This window comes from Arvicola amphibius, chromosome 1, assembly GCF_903992535.2.
Source record: "Arvicola amphibius chromosome 1, mArvAmp1.2, whole genome shotgun sequence".
NCBI lineage: Eukaryota > Metazoa > Chordata > Mammalia > Rodentia > Cricetidae > Arvicola > Arvicola amphibius.
The window spans coordinates 114081907-114093863 of NC_052047.1; the positions used below are offsets into that span (position 1 = coordinate 114081907).

Sequence of the window (11957 nt, forward strand, 5' to 3'; positions counted from 1 at the left end):
CACTCTGAGAACATGCTGAGACCCGGTGTCTGCCTTTTTTGGAACATACAGAGGGCTCTGAGCTGGAGGACGACACGGGGAGTGACCTGGTCTCTCCCACAGGAATGCTCAGGACTTTTGTTGGTGGAGGGAGGATAAAGCTTGGGGGAGAACAACAGGATCCAGTCTAGGGCTAGGGTGACAGCTGGTGGCACACTGGCTGATGCATTTAGAGGCTGCTTTGGCGCGCACTGAGGACCCACACGGGGACAAGATGGGAGGGTGACTGGACTCAAGGGAAGGCTGCTGTAGAGTTCTGATTCCTAGGATTGTGTGCAGGCTCAGGCAGAGAGGTCCGGATTGACCAGCATGTGCCAGCCTGAGATGCCACCCCTACTTTCCCTGAAGACATATAGCATGTGTGTCCATGGAGAGTCAGCAGCAAGCAGTGAATTCCAGCATTGTCTGAAGCAAGCGTGGGGTGAGCGTGTGTGCCTTTCTGGCCAGCTCCCTCCTCTCACGAGCCCATGAATTGTCTTGTTTTGTTTCTGAGTGACCATGTGTTCTCCTCCCACATTGCATTGTGGGCCTTTCCTGGCTCATTCATTTAGTCCCAGCTTGACACAGGGCCAGGCAAGCTCTGATGTGAACTCCACCCGCCAGCTCTGTCTCTGATGCCAAGTAGAAACATACAATTTGCCCAAATTACAGAGAATGTGCTGTCAGCCAAATAGGTACCTTGGATGGTTTTCCAAAACATGCCCAGATTACACATTTCTCCAGGGCAGAGAAAGTGTGTGGTGTTACATGACGACAGCTTAAACTCCGAGTTCACACTGCACTTTGCCGTTTACAAAGACCATGCCATCTTCCCCATCAGGCAGGTGAATTCACCTGCATTGTCCAGATGAGAAGAAACTTGCTTTAGGCAGGCTGCAGCCTGCCCAGGTAGCGTCATCGGAAGGCTGAGCTGGGGAGCTGTGCTGCTCAGAACTCCCTGAACTCTCTTCTCTGTTGAACTCCAGCTCTATCTAAATCCCAGAGGGTCTGGCAGGGCCATCTGGGCATAAGTGGGTCTTCTTGGGCAGCGGTCAACAGTCACTGCCCCATGAAGTGTGGATTTCTTGCCGAGGTGGAGTGACTAGTGAGCTTCCTTTTCGCCCGGTCTCACCCCCAGGAACTGGGTCATGCTTCTGAATAATTAACTCCTTGACTTCCCTGACGTGTCCTCCTGTTAGCAGATCTGTAAAGGCCAACCCTTTTATTTGCTGTCCTACACTTTGAGATGACCTTGACATTGCCCACCCGTGATGTTCGTGATGTAAACGGGACAGATCTCCCGTGGGGTAATTGGCTTTCATGTCACCCTCCCCCCACCAAACTTTCTCTGGACGTCAAGACCAGGAAAAGAGAGATAGTGTGTGTATCTTATCTATTTGGGGCTGTGGAGGGACAGAGAGGCCCAACTCTCTCTTCTCACTGACCTCTGATCTCCCCATGATTTTGCCGCAAAGCGCTGGAGAATGAACAAAGAAAAGTAGGTTGAAGGACTGGAGAGATGGCTCAGTAGGTAAAGGTGCTTGCCACCAAGCCTGATGACCTGTGTTCAATACCCAGGAACCACACGGTAGAAGAAGAGAGCAGACTAACACAGATTTCGCTTTGACCTCCACAAGTGTGCTGTAGTGTATGTACATGTCCATACATGCACAGAGAAATAAGTATATGTATGCACACACACACACACGTGTGTGCAACAGTGTCTCACCACATAGCCCTGACTGACCTGGAACTTGCTAAATAGGCAGAACCATCTGCCTCTGCCTCCTAAATGCTAGGATTAAATATGTGCGTCAAAAGCCTGACATATAATTTTTCAATAGAAAGGAGAAGCCCACGGAGTCAGGAAGGAACCCATGAGATGAGGAGGCAGTTAGCATGACATCTCCCTGGCCACGCATAGCGAGAGTAGCACCGGGGTTGAATTTCCTAAGCATCTGCAGCAGGTCTACTGACCTCATTAGACTCTTGAGGTCAAGGGAGTTGAATGGAAAAAGCAGTGAGCTGAGCCCCAGAGATCCCTGTGTGATCCACTGGTCGCGGCTCAGATCAGGGTGCTTCTTCTGCCTTATTCTTAAGGAAAAGAGGGAGAGGTGTAGGGGGGTGTATCTTGAAGGAGCCTCCCAGGCTGCAGGGGTCTCAGTGCCCACTCTTACATTGCCTTCTCACCCTGTCACCACCTCCTCTGAGGAGAGCTTGCTTCTGTAAGCTCTTCCCCCCATGGCCTGTGTAGCTCTGCTACATTTCCAAGCCCCACCCAAGGATATGCCCTAGCTTAGATAAGAGCAGCCTGTTGTTGCCCTGGCCTCCTACCAGGCTGCAGGGGGGCTTTCTCTTGGAAGAGGTGCTGGAGCTTTAAGGAGAGAGACTGGTTGGTAGACAGGCATGGGACTGGGAGGAGATGCTGAATATCCAAGGTTTCAGTGTCCCGGGTTCCCAGACTTTATTGACCAGAGGGTAATAAATATATTCTTAATAATTAAGAATTATTCTTAACAATAAGTTCTTAATATTATTGCCATTATTGACCAAAGGGTAATAAAGATATTCTTTTTAACTATTAAAGCTTTACCTTACTTAGGCTTGTTCCCAACTAGCTCTTTTATTTTATTTTATTATTTTATTTTATTTTTATTGGGCTATTTTTTTTCTCTGCTCTGCTCCTTTCATCTCCCTTCCCCTTCTACCCTCTCCCATGGTTCCCATGCTCCCAATTTACTCAGGAGATCTTGTCTTTTTTTTACTTCCCATGTAGATTAGATCCATGTATGTCCATGTGTGGCCCATTGGATCTGGTGGCTGAGACCTATGATCTCAGCTGCTCAGGAGCCTGAGGTAGGGGGATTACAAATTCAAGGCCAATGAGGCTACAATTAACTTAAAGCCAGTCTGGGCAACTTAGTAAGACCGTGTCTCAGTAAAAAGTGGGACGAGGGCTGAGATACAGCTCAGGGGTGCTTTCCCAGCATGGGCAAAGGCCCTAGATTCAAACCCCATGACGACCACCACTAAATAAAGACATAAATGTGTGTTCTAAAAGTGGCAGACGCTGTGGCCAGGGTTTAGGGTGATAGACATTTGGTAAAAAGAGGACAGAGCTTAGCCAGACATCTAACACCGGATGGGAAGGACCCCGAAAGGGACCTGTCACTAAGATTTGCAGTTGTATAGCGTACTCAAGCTAGAAGAACTTCCAGTCTTCACTTACAGATGGTCCAACCAGTCTTCTCTTACAGATGGTCTAACCCAGTCTTCCCATTTGTGAATAGGGAACCCAATGCCCAGAGAAGAGACTGAAACAATCCCAGGAAGCAAGCGGGTGGCAGGAGTGAGCGTGGAGACATCTTCATCCCAGCCGGCTATTCCCCAAAGCCCGACTCCTTTCTCGCATGAGCTCAAGCTCTGTGCCTTCCACTTGCCTCTTTGACCCTGAGCTTGGTTGTCTAAGGTGTTAGCCAGGCCCCACCTTGTTGTTTATTGAGAACTAATAAAAAAAACTCAGGCACAGCAGTGTGGGGAGCCTGAGCTGCTTCCCGTCTGTTTGGCTGGTACTTTGTACCTAGCAACTCTGAGTCAGCAGGATTCTGTTTTATGGTGTGTCTTGGGGTAGAGGGTCAATTTTAAAGACAAGTGAAGGGAATAATGCCCAGCTTCACCTCTGGTGGTCTCCTGGGTTTGTCGTTTGGATAGCAGCTGCATGGCTCGATTGTGAGGCAGCCTTGTTCTGGGGCTGTACTGAGTGCAGCTGTGCTTGGCTCCCAGAGAGACTCTTGGGGTGAGAAGCCAATGGCTGCGCCATTGCTGTGATGGTCTTTGTGAACAGGCAGGGGGGTCTCACTCTTCTGAGGACTCCTCTTGACTCTGCACTTCTGCATGAGCGAGGGTAGAGGGCAGGAAAAGAGGGTCTGTGCTGCACTCCTTTTGTTGGATGAGCCTAGGTTTGCTCGCACCTTCTTGCTTGTCCTCCCTCCTGTGAGGACTGAATGATAAAGGAGAGGCTCTGGTGGGAAGGAGTGCTTTCTGTGTTTTGACTGAAGAGGGCTGTAAGGGTGTTTTCCCCTTAGCTGAGAATACAAGGAATGGAGCATCCACGGAACCGCCGGGGTTTGAACTAGACTGTCAAGGTATTTCTAAACACTTGCCACCTTAGGCCCTACAGAGCAGTGTCAGCCATCCGGGTGTGACGTCTCCATGCGTATGGAGTCCCATGTGTCTGGAATACAGAGTGAGACCTCAGGCGGTCTGTGTCCCTTTTCTACTTCCTGCATCACTTGCAGCAGTGAAAGTGGCTATTGGTAGGCAAGGACAGCGAGGAGAGACATCCCACACTGACAGTTCATATTTAAAGTGTCTTGGATTTCTTGTGCCAAATAAACTGAGATCAAACATCCTTGTGAGTTGATGACAGACTGTCCCTCCCAAGACTACTACATACTAGACAGGGCCACATCATAATTCTGCAGGAGCTGGGCCAAGGGTAAGAAAACTATTTTTTTTTTTTTACAAAAAGCCCAATAAAAAATATATGATAATTTGCAAGGCAACATTACCCAGGAAGCAGACTGTTTGTCACGAGGGCAAGCTAGAAATTAAAGAAAAATCCAGATCCTTCAAGTGGAGAAGGGGAATGAGGACAAATAGTCCCCCAAGAATTCGTTCCTCTGGCATGGACGTGCCTCCCAGTACCTTACTGAGGTCTGCCTCCTGGAAACCAGCTTTAGAGACTAACATTTAAGCCCTTGGAGAGCAATCTAGAGTCTACAGCTTTGGTGGCTTCCTATCAAAAGATGCATTGTTGCCTCTAGAATTTTGTTTTTTGGTTTTTTACTTTCTTTGCAGTACTGGGGCATGGACTTCAGAACCCAGGGCCTTGAGCATGCTATGAAAAATCATCTGAGCTATCTGGTTTTGAGGCAGAGTCTCACTACACAGCTCAAACTGGCCTTGGACTTGCCTTCCTCCTGCTTCAGCCTGGGAACTAGGGGCATGTGCTGCTATGCCTGGTTCAAGAGCCCTGACTTTTGTGTCTTGATGAAGAAAGAGCATTTGGTGCCTGTGTCTTTCAGAGCATGAACCACATACCAAGGAGAGAGGTCAGCACCTTCTCTGAGCAACACACAAATGCATTACGTCTCCCTTCTACCATGGAAAATTGATCTTTGGTTCCACCCTGTGGTCCTTTTCCTGGGGCTGTGGATACTGAGTCACTGAGAGGTACTTCAGTCCAGTAAATGTCAAGATATTTGCTGAATTTGGTTCGTTTATCCTAACATCTCCAAGCTCAGGAGATGTGGCCTCTGAGTGTCTCCAAGAGAGTTAGTCAGCATCCTGAGTCTGTTGCCCCTCCCTCAGTCTGTGTTGCTCTTAGCAACCAGCCTTGTAGCTACTTGACTTTCAAACCCCAGTACTTGATGAATAAGCTTGTCCAGGTAGCAATCTCCTCCAGACTCAGGTAACAGCGAGTGGATTGCAGGCAGGCATTTCACCCCCATCTGATGAGAAAGCCTTTATACTTTAGTTTATACAGCCTAATTGACTTTGGGGGAAATGATTCTTAGTGACTTCCATTTCCTGCCCAGGAAGGGAGTGGGCCACTGCTGCCTTTGTCTGTGTGTCTGTCTCTCTGTCTCTGTCTCTGTCTCTCTCTCCTGCTCAGACTTTTGAAATGCCAGCCAACAATAACACAGCCCGTTTCCCACAGGCAGGGAGCTGGGTGGCCCTGGTGAAGGGAAAGAGGACTCTCTTGGAGATGAGCTACATCACCTGTCTGTGTGTGACCGGCTTGCTCTCTTAGGGTTGTGTCTGGGAACTGCTAGCACACTAGCTGGCACATCCTCGTCGGTGTTTGTAGGATGGATTGATGGATGAGTATATGAGTGAATGTAAAAATTAATGGATGGGTAGAGAGATGGATGAAGGAATGAGTGTGTGGGTGAATGGATGGATGAATGGTTAGATCGATGACTATGAATGAATGAGTGTATGAGTGAATGGATAGGTGAATGGTTAGATCGATGTCTGTGAATGAATGGGTGTGTAGATGGATGAGCAACAAGCAAAGCTCTCTTCTTCCCAGTAGAAGCATAAAGGAAGTCAATAGGTCCAGACTGAGTTGCCCACCTGCTATCTAGGGTTCAGCATGTACTTCAGAAGAAATCCATTTGGTCCTTGGAGCAAAGGGAATTGTATGGTGAAGCTGTTTCCTAGGAAGTACCAGAGAAGGGCAGCCAACCTTTGAGCCTCAACTCCTCAAGACCTCAAGTCCTGTTTTCGGATTTAAAACAAGCACCAATAGCAATTATATGGCTCTGGGAGAGCCGACCGGGGCAGAGCAGGGTAGAATTTGTTCAGGCAGCTCCTTTTGCTTGTCCAGCCCATGGGACTAGATGCCCGACTGCTGGATGCGTGTCATAGAAACCTCCCCATGGGGGTGCTTGCTCTGCCCATTGGCTTCTCTGAGGCATAGAGGAATTCACACTGTTACCTTAGATCCTGCCATTCCAATATACTGATATGCTAGTAGGCTTTAAGCCACTCAGGAGTCCCTTCTGACTCAGAAAGGGACTACCCGTCTGTGCAGATGGCCTCATCTGCTCATAAAGGCTGGATGATGCGTATGAGCTTTATATAAAGATGTGAGGGAGGGTGTAGCCAGATGCATGGCTACCTGGGTGGACATTTAATGGAAGGAACAGACAAACACTGCCCCTTCTCCTGGCCTCAGCATGTTCGCAGGGGCTAGCTGACTGCTAAGATCCAGGAAAGTGCTATTTACATCAATGATGGCATCGGCAGCAAAGGCATGGACTCATACATCAGGGGATTATACTGAAGGTGAAAGTCCATGACCCAAATTTAAAACTTTAGAGGTAGATGAATTACCATCCTTCCTGAGATACATTTTTACTGGGGAACATTTATTCATCCAATGAATGTATCAGCTTCCTCCCGGGGGTGGGGGTGAGGATGACCCTAACACTGAGATTTCAAAGACAACTCATCAGGAGGTGAATTGGGCAGAAAAAGCACATAGCACGTGGAGCTCAGTCACTTGAGTTCTAAACATTGAGTGCCAGTGGGACACTCAAGAGCGAAGTGGTCACTCTGGGAAGAGACAAGACATATGAAGGGCATCTCCCTTTCCCTTAAGATGTCCCCATGCTGGTTATCCAGGCAGGATGGTGAGCACATAGAAGGCTCAATAAATTCAAGGCTGAAGGAAGTGCCAGCAGCTTGGCCTCTGTCCTGTATGATACTCCCCTGCCCAACCGAGTCTTCAGAAGAGAGAGTAGGGTGTGTGCCTTGGTCACCTGGTACCGCCAGCCTACCGTGGTGCCAGCACCATGTAGGTTCTCAGTGAAGGAGATGGGTGGAACTCGGTGTGGCTGTTGGCCTTTGACCCTGGTCCGGCAGTAGAATTCTCTGGAGAGTTAAAAGCATTTCACCTCTGGGCCCTCAGCCACAGAGATTCTGATTGGGAGTGGCCTTGGATGCTAATTTTGGGTCACTCCACAGGGAATCTATTGTGCCATTACCCTTGGTGACTCTGGCATTGAGCAGTTAGAAGAATGCAGAGGGAAGAAGTAGGTAAAGCATCAGGGAGCTTTTGCCTCTGAACACTCCAGCTCTCCCCTCAGAGCCAGCCGGGGCTCTGCAGCTGTGTGGTCACCTTCATCTTGCAGCTGTGTGGTCATGCATCATAGTGCCCACCTTTGCTGTAGTTCTTCAGGGTGTAACTTCCATGGGGGCACGATGTCTAGTAGGTCTCTGACCAGGGCTGTGGGTAGACTCTGTTGGGCAGGAAAAGAGACAAGCAGAGGCGTGGTGAGAATTCTGAGTAGGTTGCTACAGAGTGAGACAGAGGGGCTTCTGGAAGCTAGCCTGATAAGGAGGAAGGTGCTGCATGGTGGTAGCCATGCCAGGAAGAACCTGGGGAGACAATGAAGATGTGGGGACCCCTCAGTCCCTTTCCAAACAGTCATACTTGAAACCATTATGTACCCTGAAACTCATGTGATGCTTTTGATCTGATTTGATCCTTACACAGTTTTTATCAAGCATCTGGCACTGCCAGGGGCACAGATGCCAGGTACTGAAACAGGCAGCCACTGGCCTTTAGTAGTTCAGTGCTATCGTGTGGGAAACATCCACAGGGTACCGTGTGGGGAAGGGAGGAAAGGGAGGGCAAAGTAGTCTTCAAAGAACAGTGCTGTGAAGAATACCACCTGGCCAGGCATCTTTCTACTTTACCCTCAAGGAGCCCAGCAGGGCAGAACTGTTATTATCCTCATTTTATGGATGAGAAAACTGAGGTTCAAAGAAGTTGGGCAACTCATCCTGGTTCACACACTTAGTAAATGGTGACTTAGGGTTTGCCACCAGTCTGCCTGACTCCAAAGACCACACTGAAACCCTGTGGTGCTGTGTTGCCCCTGAGTTAGTTGCTTTTCTCATTGCTGTGACCACGCCTGATAAGAAGCTAGTTGAAGGAAGATATGTCCACTTTGGCTCATGGTTTGAGGGAATACAGTCTATCACTGTGGGAACTGATAGCAGCTGCTTGTTCATATCAGTGGACCAGAACACAGGATGGAAGAAGGGAATCCAGGTGTAAACCTGAAGTTCTTCCCACCCCATGGTCTTTTTCTCCAGCAAGACCAACTACTAAAGGTTACACAACCCACCGAAATAACACTACATCACGAGGCTCAGTGTTTGAACATATAAGCCTTGAGGGAACTTTATATCTAAGCTGTAACAACTGGAATTTAGCCAGTGACCAGAGTCAGGGTGAGCACTGTGGATAGAGGGGGGCTACATCAGTAGGACCTGAGGGTGGGAGAAAGAGGACTCCCATATGTTAGAGAATTGGGACTGGGATCAGGGCTGAAACTGGAGGGGCAGGTAGGAACTCGACATGCAGGGGGGCTTGCATCAACTAGATGTTGATCTTCACCCTGTCTTTACAGCCAAAACTTCTAAGGCAGCAATGCATTATGGGTTGCAATATGCAGAAGTAACAGGACTAAGTTCTGTGCATTTCTGATAGATCCCACCAGCAAGAGTTTGAGGTCTGGGTTGGGAGCTTGGTGGGAGGTGAATCTGGAAACAGAAAATGTATTAATAAGGAGACTTTGGGGGTTCAGTGAGTGGATGGGGACCTGCTCCCTGGGTGAGGAGAGGAGCTGTGAACAGTCTACTGAAGAGGCAGGACTCACCTGGCCACATCTGCAGTCTGAGAGGAAAGAAGCCAAGAAATTGGCTGTAAGGATGTAGCACCAGGGTCTGGTGTAGAAGGGAGACAGGTACAGGTGAACTTGAGACAAATGGATCACACTGGAAGTTTCTGTAGGGGCAAGAGCGTGACCTGTGGCACTCTCACCAGTGAGTCACTGGGAGGCAGCCGTTGGTGGGACTATAGAATGGCCGAGGTCCTGGAGGGCAAGAGTCAGGAGGGCAAGGGTCAGGAGGGCAAGGGTCAGAACTTTCTCTTTCAAGGGCAGTTGAGAGAGACAGGGCTTTGCCAAAGATGGAAATCACACTCAGACCAGCAAGATAAGGCTAGAGAAGTGACTGTGGGATTTAGAAACAGAGAGAGGGTGATGACGTGGAGCCTGATGCATGGGGTGTGAACAGAAACCAGAATGTGGTGTGGGACGGGTTGGTGGGACCCAAGAAAGTGACCTTGAAAGGGAGCATTGGCTATGAAGTGCAAAGGGGAGGGTGTAATTTGGTCTCTCTAATGAAAGGAAGCTTAATTCTAACTGGATTGATTTGGGGCATATTTGGAGGAGTGTCTTCCTAGTGATACATTCAGAAATCAGATGACAACCCAAAATGTGAGTAATGAATCTCTGGAGGAGGAGGTGGAAAAGTCAGTGAAGAGGCACATTCTTCTAATTGGGGGACATGTCGGATAGACCACCAGATGCCAAGAAGCAGCGGGTGGGCAGAGTGAGCGTGACTCCGCGGTCATCCTGAGGATCTTAGACATGGTCCTGTACACACTGTAAACAGAAGTGGCTATCTGACCCTCTTCTGTTTCAGCATCCCCCCACATCTTCAGACTGAAGGTGGGGTTTTCATTCCCAAAGCCTGACTTCAGCAAGCCAAGAGAGGCACCTCCAAATGCAAAGATTCACCTGGGAGGTGACTTTGCATGGGGGCCGGGCAGAAACCGAGTAGAAAGTGTACATCAGCCATCCTATTTCAACAGAGAGTTGGTCTCATCCCTTTGAAAAAATGTCTAGTTTCTGGAGGGGAGAACCACTCCCAAGCCTGGTGTCCACACTGACGCTTACCAGGCATGCCAGGGAAGTGGTCACTGTAGGAAGGCTCTTCATTTAATTTACAGGAGTTCTGTGTTGTTTGTGACTTGCTCAAGGGAGAGTTGGATGACTCAGACACCCACATTTCTTTTGAGCCCTTCACACAGGTTTGTGGGCTCTTGGGAGTTCAGTAGCTGGGTTATCATTGAAACCAAGGGAATGAACTAGCTTGTCTGCTCAGCACTCCGCCGAACACCATTTTCAAACAGGGAAAGGACATGGGTTTCCAAGAACATTAGGTAGACTTATTTCTGGAATTCAAACAACTTTTTCAAAACATCAAGGTCCTGATATAATGTTAGATATAAAATGGCAGAACAGATTGTTATTGGAAATTGACCTATGCATTGGCTTTTTCTTTAAAAAAATTATATAAATTTATTTTTAATTTTAAATAAAATATAATCACATCATTTTCCGCCTTTCCTTTTCTCTCTCCAACCCATCTCATACCCCTCCCACCAACCTCTCCCATGATCCTCACTCCCTCTCAAATTGATAGTCTCTTTGATTTTTATTTATTTTATTTGATGGTTTATTTTCTTTAATTATTATTATTATTATTATTATTATTGGCACATATGCTGCATAAAGATAGAACTATAACCCACAGAGTCCATTTAATGTTGCTTGTGTATCCATGATTCCAGGACGGACCACTTGTTACTGGGGAACCAGTTAGGGCCTCCCCTTCTCTCAGCAGTTATTCTTTGCCTGTGGTGCTATGTCTGCGGGTGAGACCCTGTGAGATGTCCTCTCGTCACGTTAGCGTGTGTACTGGTATTGTCATTGGTCGGTCTTGTTTAGGCAGACATATTGTTGTGATATCATGAGTGTAGTTTCTCTGTCATTTCTAGGAGACAGTCTCACAGCAGAATTCTTGGTCCTCTGGTTCCTACAATGTTTCTGCCCTCTATTCCAAGATGTTCCCTAAACCATAGGTGTAAGCATGGGTTGTAGATGTATCCATTGTGACTAGAAACCTCCTCCCCCCACCATCAGTAGATCTCTGCAATTTGACTCACTGTGATTTTTCTGTGATGGTCTCTGTCTGCTGCAAAGAGATTTTTTGATGAGTGAGACCTCCGCTCGTCTGTGGGTGTGAGGGTAAGTTTTAGGATATATTTAGGGATTAGGCTGGGTTAGTGAAGTGGTGGTGTGTTCCTAAGACCCTTGTTCTCACTAGCCCCAGATTTCTATTACCAGGCATAACTTCCCTCATGGTGAGCTAGCCTTATGTCCAATTAGAGAGCTGTTGGTCACTGCCAGGATATGAGTGTAAGTATTGTTCTTTTAGGGATGTTTTGCCATGCTCATTACAATGGTTCGTGGGCCGATTAGCTATTTTAACATCACTGAGATGAAAGGAACCTAGCAGATAGTTCATGAGAGGAAAGATTTGCTTTGGCACATGATCTCAAAAGGTCTCATCATGGCTTATACTTGAGAAGCAGAATGATGGAGTGACAGTCTGTGGGGGTGAAAACAAGTGGCAATGGCTGTCCCCACTGCAGCGGGCCAGGAAGCAGTGAGAGCAAGAACAGTCTAGGTATTGCTCTAAAAGACTCACTCCTAGTGAGTTACTTCCGT

General features: G+C 48.0%; 1 long non-coding RNA gene across 2 annotated transcripts in view; it reads left to right on the plus strand.

Moving 5' to 3' along the window:
- LOC119804991 overlaps positions 1-3609 on the plus strand; it is a 28648-nt gene extending 25039 nt beyond the window's left edge. For both annotated transcript variants that reach the window (XR_005283860.1, XR_005283859.1), the window contains one exon: positions 3309-3609. This is a non-coding gene — a long non-coding RNA (uncharacterized LOC119804991). The remainder of the gene's footprint in view (positions 1-3308) is intronic.
- Positions 3610-11957: the final 8348 nt, after the last annotated feature.